Here is a 15,220-nt window from a genome sequence, read left to right as displayed (position 1 = left end):
CGAATTCTATCAAACATTTAGAGAAGAGCTAACACCTACCCTTCTCAAACTCTTCCAAAATATAGCAGAGGGAGGAACACTCCTAAACTCATTGTATGAGGCCACAATCACCCTGATACCAAAACCAGACAAAGATGTCACAAAGAAAGAAAACTACAGGCCAATATCACTGATGAACATAGATGCAAAATTCCTCAACAAAATACTAGCAAACAGAATCCAACAACACAGTAAAAGGATCATACACCATGATCAAGTGGGGTTTATTCTAGGAATGCAAGGATTCTTCAATATACACAAATCAATCAATGTGATACACCATAATAAGAACTTGAAGAATAAAAACCATATGATCATCTCAGTAGATGCAGAAAAAGTTTTTGACACAATTCAACACCTATTTATGATAAAAACCCTCCAGAAAGTAGGCATAGAGGGAACTTTCCTCAACATAATAAAGGCCATATATGACAAACCCACAGCCAACATCATCCTCAAGGGTGAAAAGCTGAAAACATTTCCACTAAGATCAGGAACAAGACAAGGTTGTCCACTCTCACCACTATTATTCAACATAGTTTCGGAAATTTTAGCCACAGCAGTCAGAGAAGAAAAAGAAATAAAAGGAATCGAAATCGGAAAAGAGGAAGCAAACCTGTCACTGTTTGCAGATGACATGATACTATACATAGAGAGTCCTAAAGATGCTACCAGATAACTGCTAGAGCTAATCAATGAATTTGGTAAAGCAGTAAGATACAAAATTAATGCACAGAAATCTCTTGCATTCCTATACACTAATGACGAAAAATCTGAGAGAGAAATTAAGGAAACACTCCCATTTATCACTGCAACAAAAAGAATAAAATACCTAGGAATAAACCTACCTCAGGAGACAAAAGATCTGTATGCAGAAAACTATAAGACATTGATGACAGAAATTAAAGATGATACAAACAGATGGAGAGATATACCATGTTCTTGGATTGGAAGAATCAACATTGTGAAAATGACTCTACTACCCAAAGCAATCTACAGATTCAATGTAACGCCTATCAAACTACCAATGGCATTTTTCACATAACTAGAACAAAAAATTTCACAATTTGTATGGAAACACAAAAGACCCCAAATAGCCAAAGCAATCTTGAGACAGAAAAATGGAGCTGGAGGAATCAGGCTCCCTGACCTCAGACTATACTACAAAGCCACAGTAATCAAGAAAGTATGGTACTGACACAAAAAGAGAAATATAGATCAAAGGAACAGAATAGAAAGCCCAGAGATAAACCCACGCACATATGGTCACCTTATTTTTCATAAAGGAGGCAAGAATATACAATGGAGAAAAGACAGCCTTTTCCATAAGTGGTGCTGAGAAAACTGGACAGCTACATGTGAAAGAATGAAATTAAAACACTCCCTAACACCAGACACAAAAATAAACTCAAAATGGATGAAAGACCTAAATGTAAGACCGAAGACTATAAAACTCTTAGAGGAAAACATAGGCAGAACACTATGACATAAATCACAGCAAGATCCTTTTTGACCCACCTCCTACAGTAATGGAAATAAAAACAAAAATAAACAAATGGGACCTAATGAAACTTAAAAGCTTTCACACAGCAAAGGAAACCATAAACAAGACAAAAGACAACCCTCAGAATGGGAGAAAATATTTGCAAATGAAGCAACTGACAAAAGATTAATCTCCAAAATCTACAAGCAGCTCACGCAGCTAGATATCAAAAAAACAAACAACCCAATACAAAAATGGGCAGAAGACCTAAACAGACGTGTCTCCAAAGAAGATATATAGATTGACAACAAACACATGAAAGGATGCTCAACATCACTAATCATTAGAGAAATACAAGTCAAAACTACAATGAGGTATCACCTCACACCTGTCAGAATGGCCATCATCAAGAAGTCTACAAACAATAAATGCTGGAGAGGGTGTGGAGAAAAGGGAACCCTCCTGCACTGTTGGTGGGAATGTTAATTGATACAGCCACTATGGAGAACAGTATGGAGGCTCCTTAAAAAACTAGAACTACCATACGACCCAGCAATCCCACTACTGGGCATATATCCTGAGGATACCATAATTCAGAAAGAGTCATGTACCACAATGTTCACTGCAGCTCTATTTACAATAGCCAGGACATGGAAGCAACCTAAGTGTCCATCAACAGATGAATGGATAAGAAGATGTGGTACATATATACAATGAAATATTACTCAGCCATAAAATGAAACAAAATTGAGTTATTTGTAGTGAGGTGGATGGACCTAGAGTCTGTCATACAGAGTGAAGTAAGTCAGAAAGAGAAAAACATATATGGAATCTAAAAAAAAAAAATCTAAAAAAAAAAAAGAGAAATGGCTCTGAAGAACCTAGGGGCAGGACAGGAATAAAGATACAGAAGTAGAGAATGGACTTGAGGACACAGGGAGGCGGAAGAATAAGCTGGGACGAAGTGAGAGAGTGGCATGGACATATATACACTACCAAATGTGAAACAGATAGCTAGTGGGAAGCAGCCGCATAGCACAGGGAGATCAGCTCGGTGCTGTGTGACCACCTAGATGGGTGGGATAGGGAGGGTGGGAGGGAGATGCAAGATGGAGGAGGTATGGAGATATATGTATATGTATAGTGATTCACTTTGTCATAAAGCAGAAACTAACCATTATAAAGCAATTATACTCCCATAAAAATGTTAAAAATAAATAAATACAAAAATAATAGAAATAAAAATCTGTGTAAAATTGATGACTAATAAGAACCTGCTGTATAAAAAAATAAATAAAATAAAATTCAAAAATTAAAAAAAAAAATCTGATTAGGATTCCTACCACTGAAGTGAGCCCCAAATATAAGAAAATAGCGGCATTAAATCAACTGTTCACGTATAGACTCCTAGTAGATCAGGAGACTAGAAACACAAAACAAAAATCAAATATATAAGAAACCAAGTTTTTTACACCCGTAAATTATTTTTTAAAAACACTACATACATTTTTTAAAAATTGACTCCATGTCATACAAAAGGATTTACTCTGAATGTGGAATTTTTCTGATTTAAAAAATACAGCCATTTAAATGTCTTCATTTAAAATTCTTAGCATTCCTCTCCACTAAAGCGAGCCCCCAAATATTGGAAAATAGAAACATTAAAACAACCATCACTTCTTTTTCCTACCAAAGATGTTCTTTCCCTTTCTGCCTTGAAGCAATGAAATCAGGAATTGCAAATGAGATGTGAAGTGAACAGAACAGACTGCTAAGACATCATAATGTGAATATAGTTTATGTGATTATATTACCTTAACTGATTCCAGTACACATTAGTAATCTGTATACCGTCAGTGTAAAGCTACACTGCGCATCCACGTGACTGTATCTGTTCAGCAGCCTCTCTGCTCAGGGCACTTTGTAAGCTGTTGACCAGTGACCAGGAAAGTGACAGACACGATCCCTGCCTATAACAGCAGAGCCAGAAGAGGTGCTGTCACTTCCCACCTCTGTCGCTTTCCTCAAAGCTCTTGCACCCTGTCATTTCCACTTGCTGAAATTCTACAGCTCCCTCAAAAGTCAGCTCAAATGCCAGATTTTATGGAATTTCTCACGGCTGGACTTAGTCTGCCTACTGCATGCTCTCCTGGCATGGTGCAGTCACCCTTCCAGGCACAGACACGAAGAGCTCAAGGGAACGTAATCAGGACTCTCCCTCCACAACTAGATTTAAATTCTTTCGGAAAAGATTGCTCCATGATCATCTTCATACCTACCACGCCACCTTCTCCAGAGCTTTCCTCTTTGTTCAAGTAGATTTAAAAGGAGCAACATAATTCATAATGGCTTATAGTTTGGTTTTATTTTTTACTGTGTGTCACTTTGAGAATAGAATCGCCTTGGGCTATCAGAACCACGATTCTTTCTGAAGAATAACCAGATGAACGGGGCAAGGGGGATAAACTGGGAGGTTGGGATTGACATATACACAATACTATGTATAAAATAGATAACTAATAAGGACCTGCTGTATAGCACAGGGAACTCTACTCAATACTCTGTAATGACCTATATGGAAGCAGAATCTAAAAAAGAGTGGATATATGTATACGTATAACTGAATCACTTTGCTGTACACCTGAAACTAACACAACATTGTAAATCAACTATAGGCCAATAAAAATTAATTTGAAAACAAGAATAACCAGATGAAATACCAAGACATTCTTGTGGTATACCAACGGAAGCAATGTTAATATTTCTTCTATATTTTCATAATCCTTAAAGTATATATTTTAAAGTAGTTCACAAAGCTTCCTTCCTATTTCTGGACTTTGCTCACTAAAATATGCTAAAACTTGCAGCGAGCTTTTACTAAAGAACATTTAACACACAGAGCTAATTACACTCCAAGTAATAAACTTGGACAGAATTCCTTGTTTGATACTAACTTACATTTTCATAGGGAAACCCATTTCAACTTATAGCATCTTATTCTTAAAACAAAACCAAAAAATATACACCCAGTGATACAGGGCTATCTGGTACACTGTAACATAAATTCACTATGTATTATCAAATTAAAGGACAGCTACACCTGCCCTAATAAACAGACAAGAACCAACAGACAGTTTGCACACCACCACCACCCACCTGTTTAATTTCAGTGACATCCATCTACTTATGCAGTACTTTTTGAAAGTTTATTAACACCCCAATGTTCATGGCAACACTATTTACAATAGCCAGGACATGGAAGCAACCTAAGTGTCCATCGACAGATGAATGGATAAAGAAGATGTTGTATATGTATACAATGGAATACTATTCAGCCATAAAAAAAGAATGAAATTTTTCCAATTGCAGCAACATGGATGGACTTGAAGGGCATTATGCTAAGTGAAATAGGTCAGACAGAGAAAGACAAATACCATATGATATCACTTATATGTGGAATGTAAATAACAGTACAAACGAACTTATTTACAAAACAGAAACAGACTCAGAGACATATAAAACAAACTTATGGTTACCAAAAGGAAAAGGGAGAGGCGAGGTTTAAATTAGGAGTATGGGATTAATAGATACAAACTACTATGTAAGAAATAGATAAGCAACAAGGAGTTACTGTATAGCATAGGGAACTATGTTCAATATCTTATAATAACCTATAATGGAAAATAATATATATATATATGTGTGTGTATATATATATATATATCTGAATCACTTTGCTGTACACCTGAAACACAATGTTGCAAATCAACTATACTTCAGTTTTTAAAAAGTTTATTAAAAACACAAATATTTCCCTTCTCTTTACTGCATCAGTTCCTTAGCAAACCCTTATTTCTAGAATTCAAAAATAACTCATCCTTATTTTGCCTACTTTACCCCAAAATACTAAACTGAGACTAATGAGGTTTTTATTACATTAACAGTAATGTTTTCTTTACACAGCAAAAATAAAAATACCTTGAAAATTTAAAACAAACCAAATATTATAATATTAAATCCCAAGTCCTCACAAAATGAATTTCTACCTTTGATACAAAAGTCAAAATGTCAAAACTGTGACTACATTTAGTTACTCATTCCAAAGAAAGCTTTGCAAAACCCTTTATCAAAAGGCATTTTACACGTAATAGCTACAAAAATGATATATTTTCTCCATGATTCCAAAGTGAAACATCAATATATGATTGAAATGTGCTCTGCTCTGCTGAACATTACAATCATTATGACATAAAAGCGATTCACAGTAAACATTACATCAAAAAATATTATTACTAAGATGAGAATTTCCTGAGGGGTAATGATCAAGTCAATGAGATGATTAACTCCCCCAGTTTGTTATTAACCCCTAAAGACAAACTCTTATTGTTGTTGTAGGCTTGGTGGTTACGACAGAGTTATTAGATAATAAAAATGAAGAGCTCGTTAACTTGCTAAGCAAGTTTGCTCTTCTGTTACTGATGTGTGAATTAAGTTATAGTGGACATGGCTCCCTAACGTATGCCTAGTGCACTAATGGCATCTTTGATACCACTCTTCTTTTAAAGCATTAGTCTTGCATGAAAAGATCTGTATTTGAGGCAGTTTATATGGTATCATCATCTTATCTTTCTTGTTGATTCACATCTGCTGTGGTAATTTAATCCAATTCAGCTACAAATTCTGGCAGTCCTGTCCCCCCAATATTTCCCAATCTATCTACTTTTGTCCATCTGACTGTTACTCCAAGCCACCATCCATCTCTCACGTGGACTCTTACAATGGTCTCCTAACTCATACTATTCTTGCTTCCACTTCTCTCCCGTAACATCCATTTTCCACATAACAACTGGAAGGTTCTTTTAAAACACAGATATCAGATCTTGTCACTCTTCTGCTTAAAACCATCCAGAGACCTCCCCAGAAAGGTAACTCTGCCTGTGAAGCACTGTCTACCTCTACAGCCCCTTCTCTTATCCCACATGTCTTATCTTATCCCACTTCTCTTATCTCTTGTCCTCACTTATCCCACTCTGGCCTTCTTTTTATTTCTAGAACTCATCAAGCCCCTCCCAACTCCGGGTTTTAAAGGTCTGGTCCTCCTGCACAGTGAGGTTTCAGTTCAACCGCCTTCTCCTGAGGACTTCACTGGCCACAAAATCAAAGTGGCCCCTACGCAACCACCAGGACCAAGTAATGTGCTAGCACTTCACCCTGGTTATTGTCTTTAAAGCACTTATCACTCTCTAAAATGATCTTTTCCATTCATTTTTAATGTGTTTATTGTCTGTCTGTATCTCCCACTAGAAACATGATCTGCCTTACGTCAGGCACCTGATTTGTGTACTCAGCACTCAGCAATGGCAGCTCCGTAAACAACTGCTAACTGAATAAAGAGCCCCCAAATATGAGTCCCTACTGAAGTTTTATGTTTCAAAGTTACGCATAAACTTTCATAAGACAGCAGCATCCCTAGATATTAGTGATTTCCAACATGTGGCTCTAAGGCTTCCCTGGCGGCGCAGTGATTGGAAGTCCGCCTGCCAATGCAGGGGACACGGGCTCGAGCCCTGGTCCGGGAGGATCCCACATCCGCGGAGCAGCTGAGCCCGTGCGCCACAACTGCTGAGCCTGCGCTCTGGAGCCCATGAGCCGCAGCTGCTGAGCCTGCGTGCCAAAACTACTGAAGCCCGTGCGCCACAACTACTGAAGCCCATGTGCCTGAAGCACACGCTCTGCAACGGGAGAGGCCACCGCAGGGAGAAGACCGCACACTGCAATGAAAAGTAGCCCCTGCTCGCTGCAGCTAGAGAAAGACCACACAGCTACGAAGACGCAGCGCAGCCAAAACTAACTAACTAAATAAATTTATTTTTTTTAAAAATGTGCCTCTATGAAGAACGGCTTATTTGGTCACTTGCAGCAAATAATTTGTTGTCAGGTAAGTAGCTTAGCAATTATCGTCTATGAATATCAACAGAACCAATAATGTAGTACATGGTCTATTTTAATTTCAGCTCTCTGTACAAGCGTAACCAAAAAAACTAGGAAATTATAAATAGTCAGACAAAAAGCAGTCTCGGGGCAATAAAAGAGAGGTGTCCCCAAATAAGAAATACATAAGGAGGGAAAGGATAGATTTTGGGAGGTAGCTTTTAGAACTCTAGATCTAATTTTTATTCTGGAGAGAATGAATAGAAGCCCAAAATAGACTTTTACATGCCACAGTCCAAGGGGCTATTGTAAAGTCATTAAACATACGCACACACGCCATCCTCCTCCCAAGAAAGTGGAACTTCGGCCCACTTGAGGGTGGGCTGCACTTAGGAACTTGTTTCCAAAAAGTGGAGTATGGATAAGGATGAAAGAGTAACTTTATAGGGCAAAACCTGGCAGACACTATCTTGTTCAGAGGACCAAGGTTAGCATCACCACTGATAAGCCACGTCTATAGCATGTACTCTTTTTTTTTTTTTCCCGCGGTACGTGGGCCTCTCACTGTTGTGGCCTCTCCCGTTGCAGAGCACAGGCTCCGGACGCGCAGGCTCAGCGGCCATGGCTCACGGGCCCAGCCGCTCCGCGGCATGTGGGAGCTTCCCAGACCGGGGCACGAACCCGTGTCCCCTGCATCAGCAGGTGGACTCTCAACCACTGCACCACCAGGGAAGCCCCTATAGCATGTACTCTTGATATTGGTGATGAGAAAGGCTCCTCACCTTTGCGGCCATGCTCCCCCAAGCCTGTAACTCCAGTCTCACCGTGAGAAAAACACAAGACAAACTCAAGGACGTTCCCAAAACTACCTAACCAGCCTTCCTCAGAGCTGTCAAGGTTGTCAAAAACAAGGAAAATATGAGAAACCATCACAGGCTAGGGGAAGCTTTAAGAGACATGATGACTAAATATAACATGGATCCTGAAACAGAAGAGGGGACATTAGGGAAAATGAGTGAAATCTGAATAGAGTGTGGAATTTAGTTAACAATAAAGTAACAGTGCCAGTTCCTTAGATATGACATATGTATCCCAGTCGTGTAAGATGTTTTGAGTAGGAGAAATGGGGTGTGGAGAATATGGGAACGCAGTACTATCTTTGCAACTTTTCAGTCAGTGTAACATTATTCTAAAATTAAAAGTTTATTTACAAAGACAAGGCAACTCTATACGGAGCAATCTCAAAGATATAGTATTTATTGATATGCTCAGGGTGAAGTACAGGTGTGTCGCATGCAACCATTTCTGTATTTAAAAGACTGTAAGTATGTGTACATGAACCTGTATATACATAAAATCTCCCTTCAAAGATGAATCTATTACATATATATCACATTGCTATGAGAAGGGGAATGGGGTGACTGGGGTAAAAGAAAGCAAAAAGGATTTACTTTTCACTACATATTCACTTTTGTATCTTTAAGTTTTACATTCATGTATTATCTATTCAAAAAAATAAGTTAAGGAAGCCACAATCGAGGGCTGATAAGACCCTAAGTGATCACTGTCGTATATGTAAATACAGTTCTTTTTTTTTAACTTTTTATTTTATATTGGAGTATAGCCGATTAACAATGTTGTGATAGTTTCAGACACACAGCAAAGGGACTCAGACATACATATGCATGTATCCATTCTCCCCCAAACTCCTCTCCCATCCAGGCTGCCACATAATACTGAGCAGAGTTCTCTGTGCTACACAGTAGGTCCTTGTGGGTTATCCATTTTAAATATAACAGTGTGTACATGTCGATCCCAAACTCCCTGACTATCCCTTCCTCCCATCCTTCCCCCCCGGTAACCATAACTTCGTTCTCTAAGTCTGTGAGTCTGTTTCTGTTTTGTAAATATGTTCATTTGTATCCTTTCTTTTTAGATTCCACATATAAGGGATATCATACGATATTTCTCTTTCTCTAAATACAGTTATTTGAAATAAGAAATAAAGCCTCCACAACAACTTTGTAGAACTCAGCAGTAATAACTTATGCTGGAAGAGTAACAATAGCACTAATACAGGGCTTACTACGTGTCAGGCATGACTCTAAGTGTTACGTATGTATTAACTTACAAATACCTAGGAAATCAGTGCTAATATTTGTACTGAATACAAAAGATTTCCAATATGACTACTGGCATTATTCACTAATGAGGTGGGCATTTTCCCTTGGCCTCTTACAGGCTATGGAGATGAAACTTCTCCATTTCAATTACGATTTTATTTCTTATGCTCCTTCAACAATATAATGGAAGATCGGCAGAGGGCCCAAGCATGTGGCATCTTCTGTAAAAATCTGCCTGTTGATAATTAGGCCACATGGGCAATATACATGTTTGAAACTCATTTGCCGCTGCTGTTACACATGCTTAATATAGTTTGAGCTATACACATCAACTGGAATATCCCCAAGGATTTTAATCTCAGTGAGTTTACCATCTAGAAAGAATATATCATAATCTTATATTACTATTATATTTTACTTTGTTTTTAAGACAACTACTTTTGTGATACAATTAATGGTGAACATGTAAACAGGGTTTTTTTAATTGGGGTATATGGACACCCTGCCCCCCCCCCCCCCCATCATGGGTCTACGGATTCAGGAATGGGGAAAAGTACATTTTTATTTTCAGGAACATCTAACTGAAATCTGGCATCTCCTTGCATTATAAATATAGGCATGATACAAACCACAGGGTATTAACAGTACCTGCAACTATCACCAATAGAAATAACAATGACTTTCCTATCACATACTATAGTTAGGCAGATAGCTCATGATATTGCTTAAACTCATCATGATTTCAAAAATATAGCTGATATTAAACTCTGCTAGATTTTATTACTTAATGCATTAGTAAGTACACCTATTACTTAATCACAATTTTTAATCTTTGGTAACTATTCTAATATAACTAACTTCTCATATATTTTATTTTACGTATTTAAAATCTTTTTTCCGAGAAGAGGTTCATAGGCTTCATCAGTTGGCCAGAAAAGCCTAAAAAAAGGTCAGTTTGAGAGTTCAGATGTAACAAGAAAGCATCTATCTTCAAACCAGCGAAGGGCACCACTCAGCAAATGCTTGTGGGTGGAAGAAATGAAAGAAATTCGCATTCCTAACTACTGTTGTATGGTTTGATTTATAAAAATTGTTCACTTCTACAAAGAACTAAGACAAGGTATCAGTCCTTTTTCCAATAGTCACTGGTACACTGACACTTCATACACAAAACCGCAGCAGTGACAAAGGCCTGAGCTAGAACCCCACTTGCTTTGGGAGGGCATGAGTGGTAAAGCTCATCCTAAATGCTTTGAATTGCTCTGTCCTAAAACATGAGTGTGGCCTCATGCAATAAAACACTCCATACTGACTGTAAAAAATAAAAAACAATTTTTTCCCATAGTAAGCCAAATTACAAGGGGAAAATGCAAATGATAATGTTTATATGCAAATGTTATATCTCTGAATTTCAAAAACATTTATATCAGTTTTAATGTTCTGTTTCATTTCTTCAAATAATTTACATAGCCATCTGCAGAAAAAAAAATTGCTAAGTGCTATTTTCAAGCATAAAAGCAAGGGATTGCAGTAATGAAATGTTGATTATCATAAGAAATTTCATCAAACATGTTACTAAAATCCGTATCCCGTGGCTATAGATTTACATGAATCACCCGCATAGTAAAATCATCAGAAAGGAAACAGGTTTAATGTCACATGAGTTTTTCCCAGTGAAATCATTTTGGCTCCTAATTATTGCCAGTTCTTCGTAGTCATCACAGCTATTAGTTCAATAACCCAAGCTGCTATTTGGCCAGATATCAATATCATGCTCATTGATATGCAGTTTCTACAATCCACCATTTCCTCCCTTGGAACAGTGGCAGAAGATCTGTATCACTTCAGTCTCCCTACCTCCTCTTCTCTACCTGTAAGACTACTATTCTGAGGCACACTCCTCAGCCGCACTGAATCAACATCAATGTATAATTAAAAATATAAACATCAGTTATAAGCATTTACCCAAGCATTTGTTTAAAAGCTGACTCGTTAGTATTTGAAAGACAAAATCTGTAAAGGTCAAGGATTTACAATGGGGGTGAGGGTGGGGGAATGGGCAAATAGGTGAAGGGGGTTAAGAGGCACAAACTTCCAGTTTTAGAATAAATAAGTCATGGGCATGTAATGTACATGATAAGGAATATAGTCAATAATATTGTAATAACTTTGAATGGTGACAAATGGCTTCTAGACTTACTGTGGTAATCATTTCATAACGTATAAAAATATCAAATCACTGTTGTACACCTGAAACTAATATAATACTGTAAGTCAACTAAACTTCAATTTAAAAAAGGATACAAATATGTTTTAAAAAGAAGGATTTATGGGCTTCCCTGGTAGCGCAGTGGTTGAGAATCCGCCTGCCAATGCAGGAGACACGGGTTCGAGCCCTGGTCCGGGAAGATCCCACATGCCACGGAGCAACTCAGCCCATGTGCCACAACTACTGAGCCTGCACTCTAGAGCCCGCGAGCCACAACTACCGAGCCTGCATGCTGCAACTACCGAAGCCCGTGCACCTAGAGCCCGTGCTCCACAACAAAAGAAGCCACCGCAGTGAGAAGCCCGCACACCACAACCAAGAGTAGCCCCCGCTCACCACAACTAGAGAAAGCCCACATGCAGCAACGAAGACCCAACACAGCCAAAATAAATAAATAAAATACATTAAAAAAATAAGAATTTACATAAAAGATGGCATAAAAAATTAAGTCAGAATAAGTCCTGATTACAAAGGTTTAAATGATCTTCTATTCAGAGATGACTTCCAAAGACAAAAGAGCTGGAGGTACCGCAGATTCAAAGCCACTGGTTTATGTCAGAGACGTGCACAATAAATAAAAACCAGAAGTAGCAGAATGGAAAGCTACCTGTATGTTTTCTTAATAAAAGAGTGGCTAAAGCAGTATGTGTGACTCCACCACGTTTTATAAAACAATTTCATCTGCTTCAAGGCCTAATTTCAACACCTACTGGTCACCTTTTTATCCAAAAAGATCAACCCAAAATGCCTTCCACAAATAAAGTGTCTTTGTAAAAGGCATTTCTATAAATATATACTCCCCAAAGGATGTAAATACACAATACCAAAAACAAGAGCTGACAAAAAAAAAAAAAAACATAATCAAAAGAAAATATTGTCTCTCATTTGATTGTTGGCTTGTGACAAAGCTTGTGAACTCCTCTTGTTGCCTAGCAACCGGTCTAAGAAGGCGCTCCAGCCTGTAAGAAATTTCCATGCCAGAGCTATGGAAATAGATGCTAACTACTCAGTGTATTTTTCAAGGTTACCTATATTTACAAAAGAAAAAAAAGAAGACAGAATACTGCCCTTGGGGTTTCTAGAGCCAAAGACCTAGAAGGAAGTTCTCTAATAATACTTTGAGCCCCTCTATGATAATTCCTCGCCACCAATGCTCTAAGCAGACCACTCCCATATTGGGAAGGAAAGGCTCCAACACCCATAGGAAGTGTGTGTCATCACTGAAACAAAACAACCAAGCTCCACAAAACTAAATTACTAAGTTCAACAGTTAGAAGGTAGACAGTGGACCTTTGCTCCATAAGCACCACTATTCATGGCTCACTTGCCATGCTGCTCCCAAGATTGCCATTGAACAACAGAACAAGATTTATTTTAGGTTTTGCTGTCTTCGTTTTCCAATAAACACATCATTATAACTTCCTTTTAGACTCTTCCACCATCCTTGATTGTCTGATCACAGCACTAGACAATCCCTAAAATGAGCAATTTACTTCCATAGAGACTCATCTTAAAAGCTCGAGCCTGGTCAACATAATGAGTAAACCTACTGGCATCACCACAAGTGATAGGCACAGACCAGTCTGTCTCCATCTTGGTTCCGAAAGGAAAACACAAGGTGTGATGAGTCCAGACCCAGGTGCTCTTAGAGAAGGGAAAAGCAGAGACACACAGAGAACGGTTCGTGTTCATTGGTGAACTGGTGTTAGTTTCTCTATACTTAGTTACAGATTCTATCCATTCATGTTTAATGTCCAGGCCACCAAGGAAGAGGCCGTGCCTGCTTCTCACAGGGAAATGACATGAATGGTGGCATGTGGTCTCTTAAATGAGCTGGATAGTGGGATAGTGGAACAAAGCACTGGACCAAGGTCTGGGCTCTAGTTACAGGAAGGTCAATTATGGGACTTATGTAAGTCATATAAATTGAGCTTCCATTTGTCTATAAGGTTATATCGAGAAGAGCTTCTCTGCCCATTTCATAAGGATGGCCTAAAAAAGATCAATAAAATAAAGTAACAGGAAGCATATACAACTTCTAAATACTCTTTCTCATTTTGTGCAACACTTCGTGCTTCCTCGAATTACGTTGCAGGGGTTTCATGCTGGTACTGATTATCTCCAGAGGTCCACATTATTAGTATACGGTAACATTATTTCAGCTTATTTCTGTCTATAACGAAGTGCTTGGGAAAATAAAAACACAGCTTTATCGTTAGACTTTAACCCAGCAGAAAATATGGTGCTAGCTGTTGATGGGTAGCAACAATGACAGCTAGAAAAGAAACATAAAAAATAAAAAGTAATCATTCAGGAATTCCCTGGTGGTTCAATGGTTAGGACTCCGCGCTTTCACTGCCGAGGGCCCCGGTTTGATCCCTGGTCGGGGAGCTAAGATCCCACAACACGCACGGTGCAGCCAAAAAAAAGTAATCATTCTTGGGCTTCCCTGGTGGCGCAGTGGTTGAGAGTCCACCTGCCGATGCAGGGGACACGGGTTCGTGCCCCGGTCCGGGAAGATCCCACATGCCACGGAGCGGCTGGGCCCGTGAGCCATGGCCGCTGAGCCTGCGCATCCGGAGCCTGTGCTCTGCAACGGCAGAGGCCACAACGGTGAGAGGCCCGCGTACGGAAAAAAAAAAAAAAAAAAAAAGTAATCATTCTTCAGTTCCCTATTATTTCCTGATTTTAACAAATGATGTATCTCAGATTTTCGATGGTTGAATTAGGACAAAAAGCAAACACAATTGTAAACTGTGCTGGGGAACATTCTCCTTTGGAACACCGATAACAGTACAAAATTAAAAATAATTTAAAAGCTCTGATTAGTCCAATTAATTGGTCTCATGAGATGATTTAGAAAAAGTACACATCATCCTTTTTTTTTTTTTAGTAAAAGGAGAAAGATTTATTGGTTATGAAGAGAAACCAGAGTATTACATCATCCTTTTTTAAACATATATTTCTATAAAGAGAAAAGTCTTCCCTCGTTGGGTGATTAAAAATATTTACTTTTTCGGGCATCCCTGGTAGCGCAGTCGTTAAGAATCCGCCTGCCAATGCAGGGGACACGGGTTAGAGCCCTGGTCCGGGAAGATCCCACATGCCGCGGAGCAACTAAGCCCGTGAGCCACAACTACTGAGCCTGTGCTCTAGAGCCCGCAAGCCACAACTACTGAAGCCTGCAGGCCTAGAGCCTGTGCTCTGCAACAAGAGAAGCCACCACAATGAGAAGCCTGCTCCCCGCAACAAAGAGTAGCCCCTGCTCACTGCAACTAGAGAAAGCCCGCATGCAGCAGTGAAGACCCAATGCAGCCAAAAATTAAATAAATGAATAAATAAATTTTTTAAAAATTTACTTTTTCATTAAAAAGT

The sequence above is a fragment of the Pseudorca crassidens genome, chromosome 16 (assembly GCF_039906515.1).
Source record: "Pseudorca crassidens isolate mPseCra1 chromosome 16, mPseCra1.hap1, whole genome shotgun sequence".
NCBI lineage: Eukaryota > Metazoa > Chordata > Mammalia > Artiodactyla > Delphinidae > Pseudorca > Pseudorca crassidens.
The sequence above is the reverse complement of the archived record's forward strand: the minus strand, read 5'-3'. Positions refer to the sequence as shown.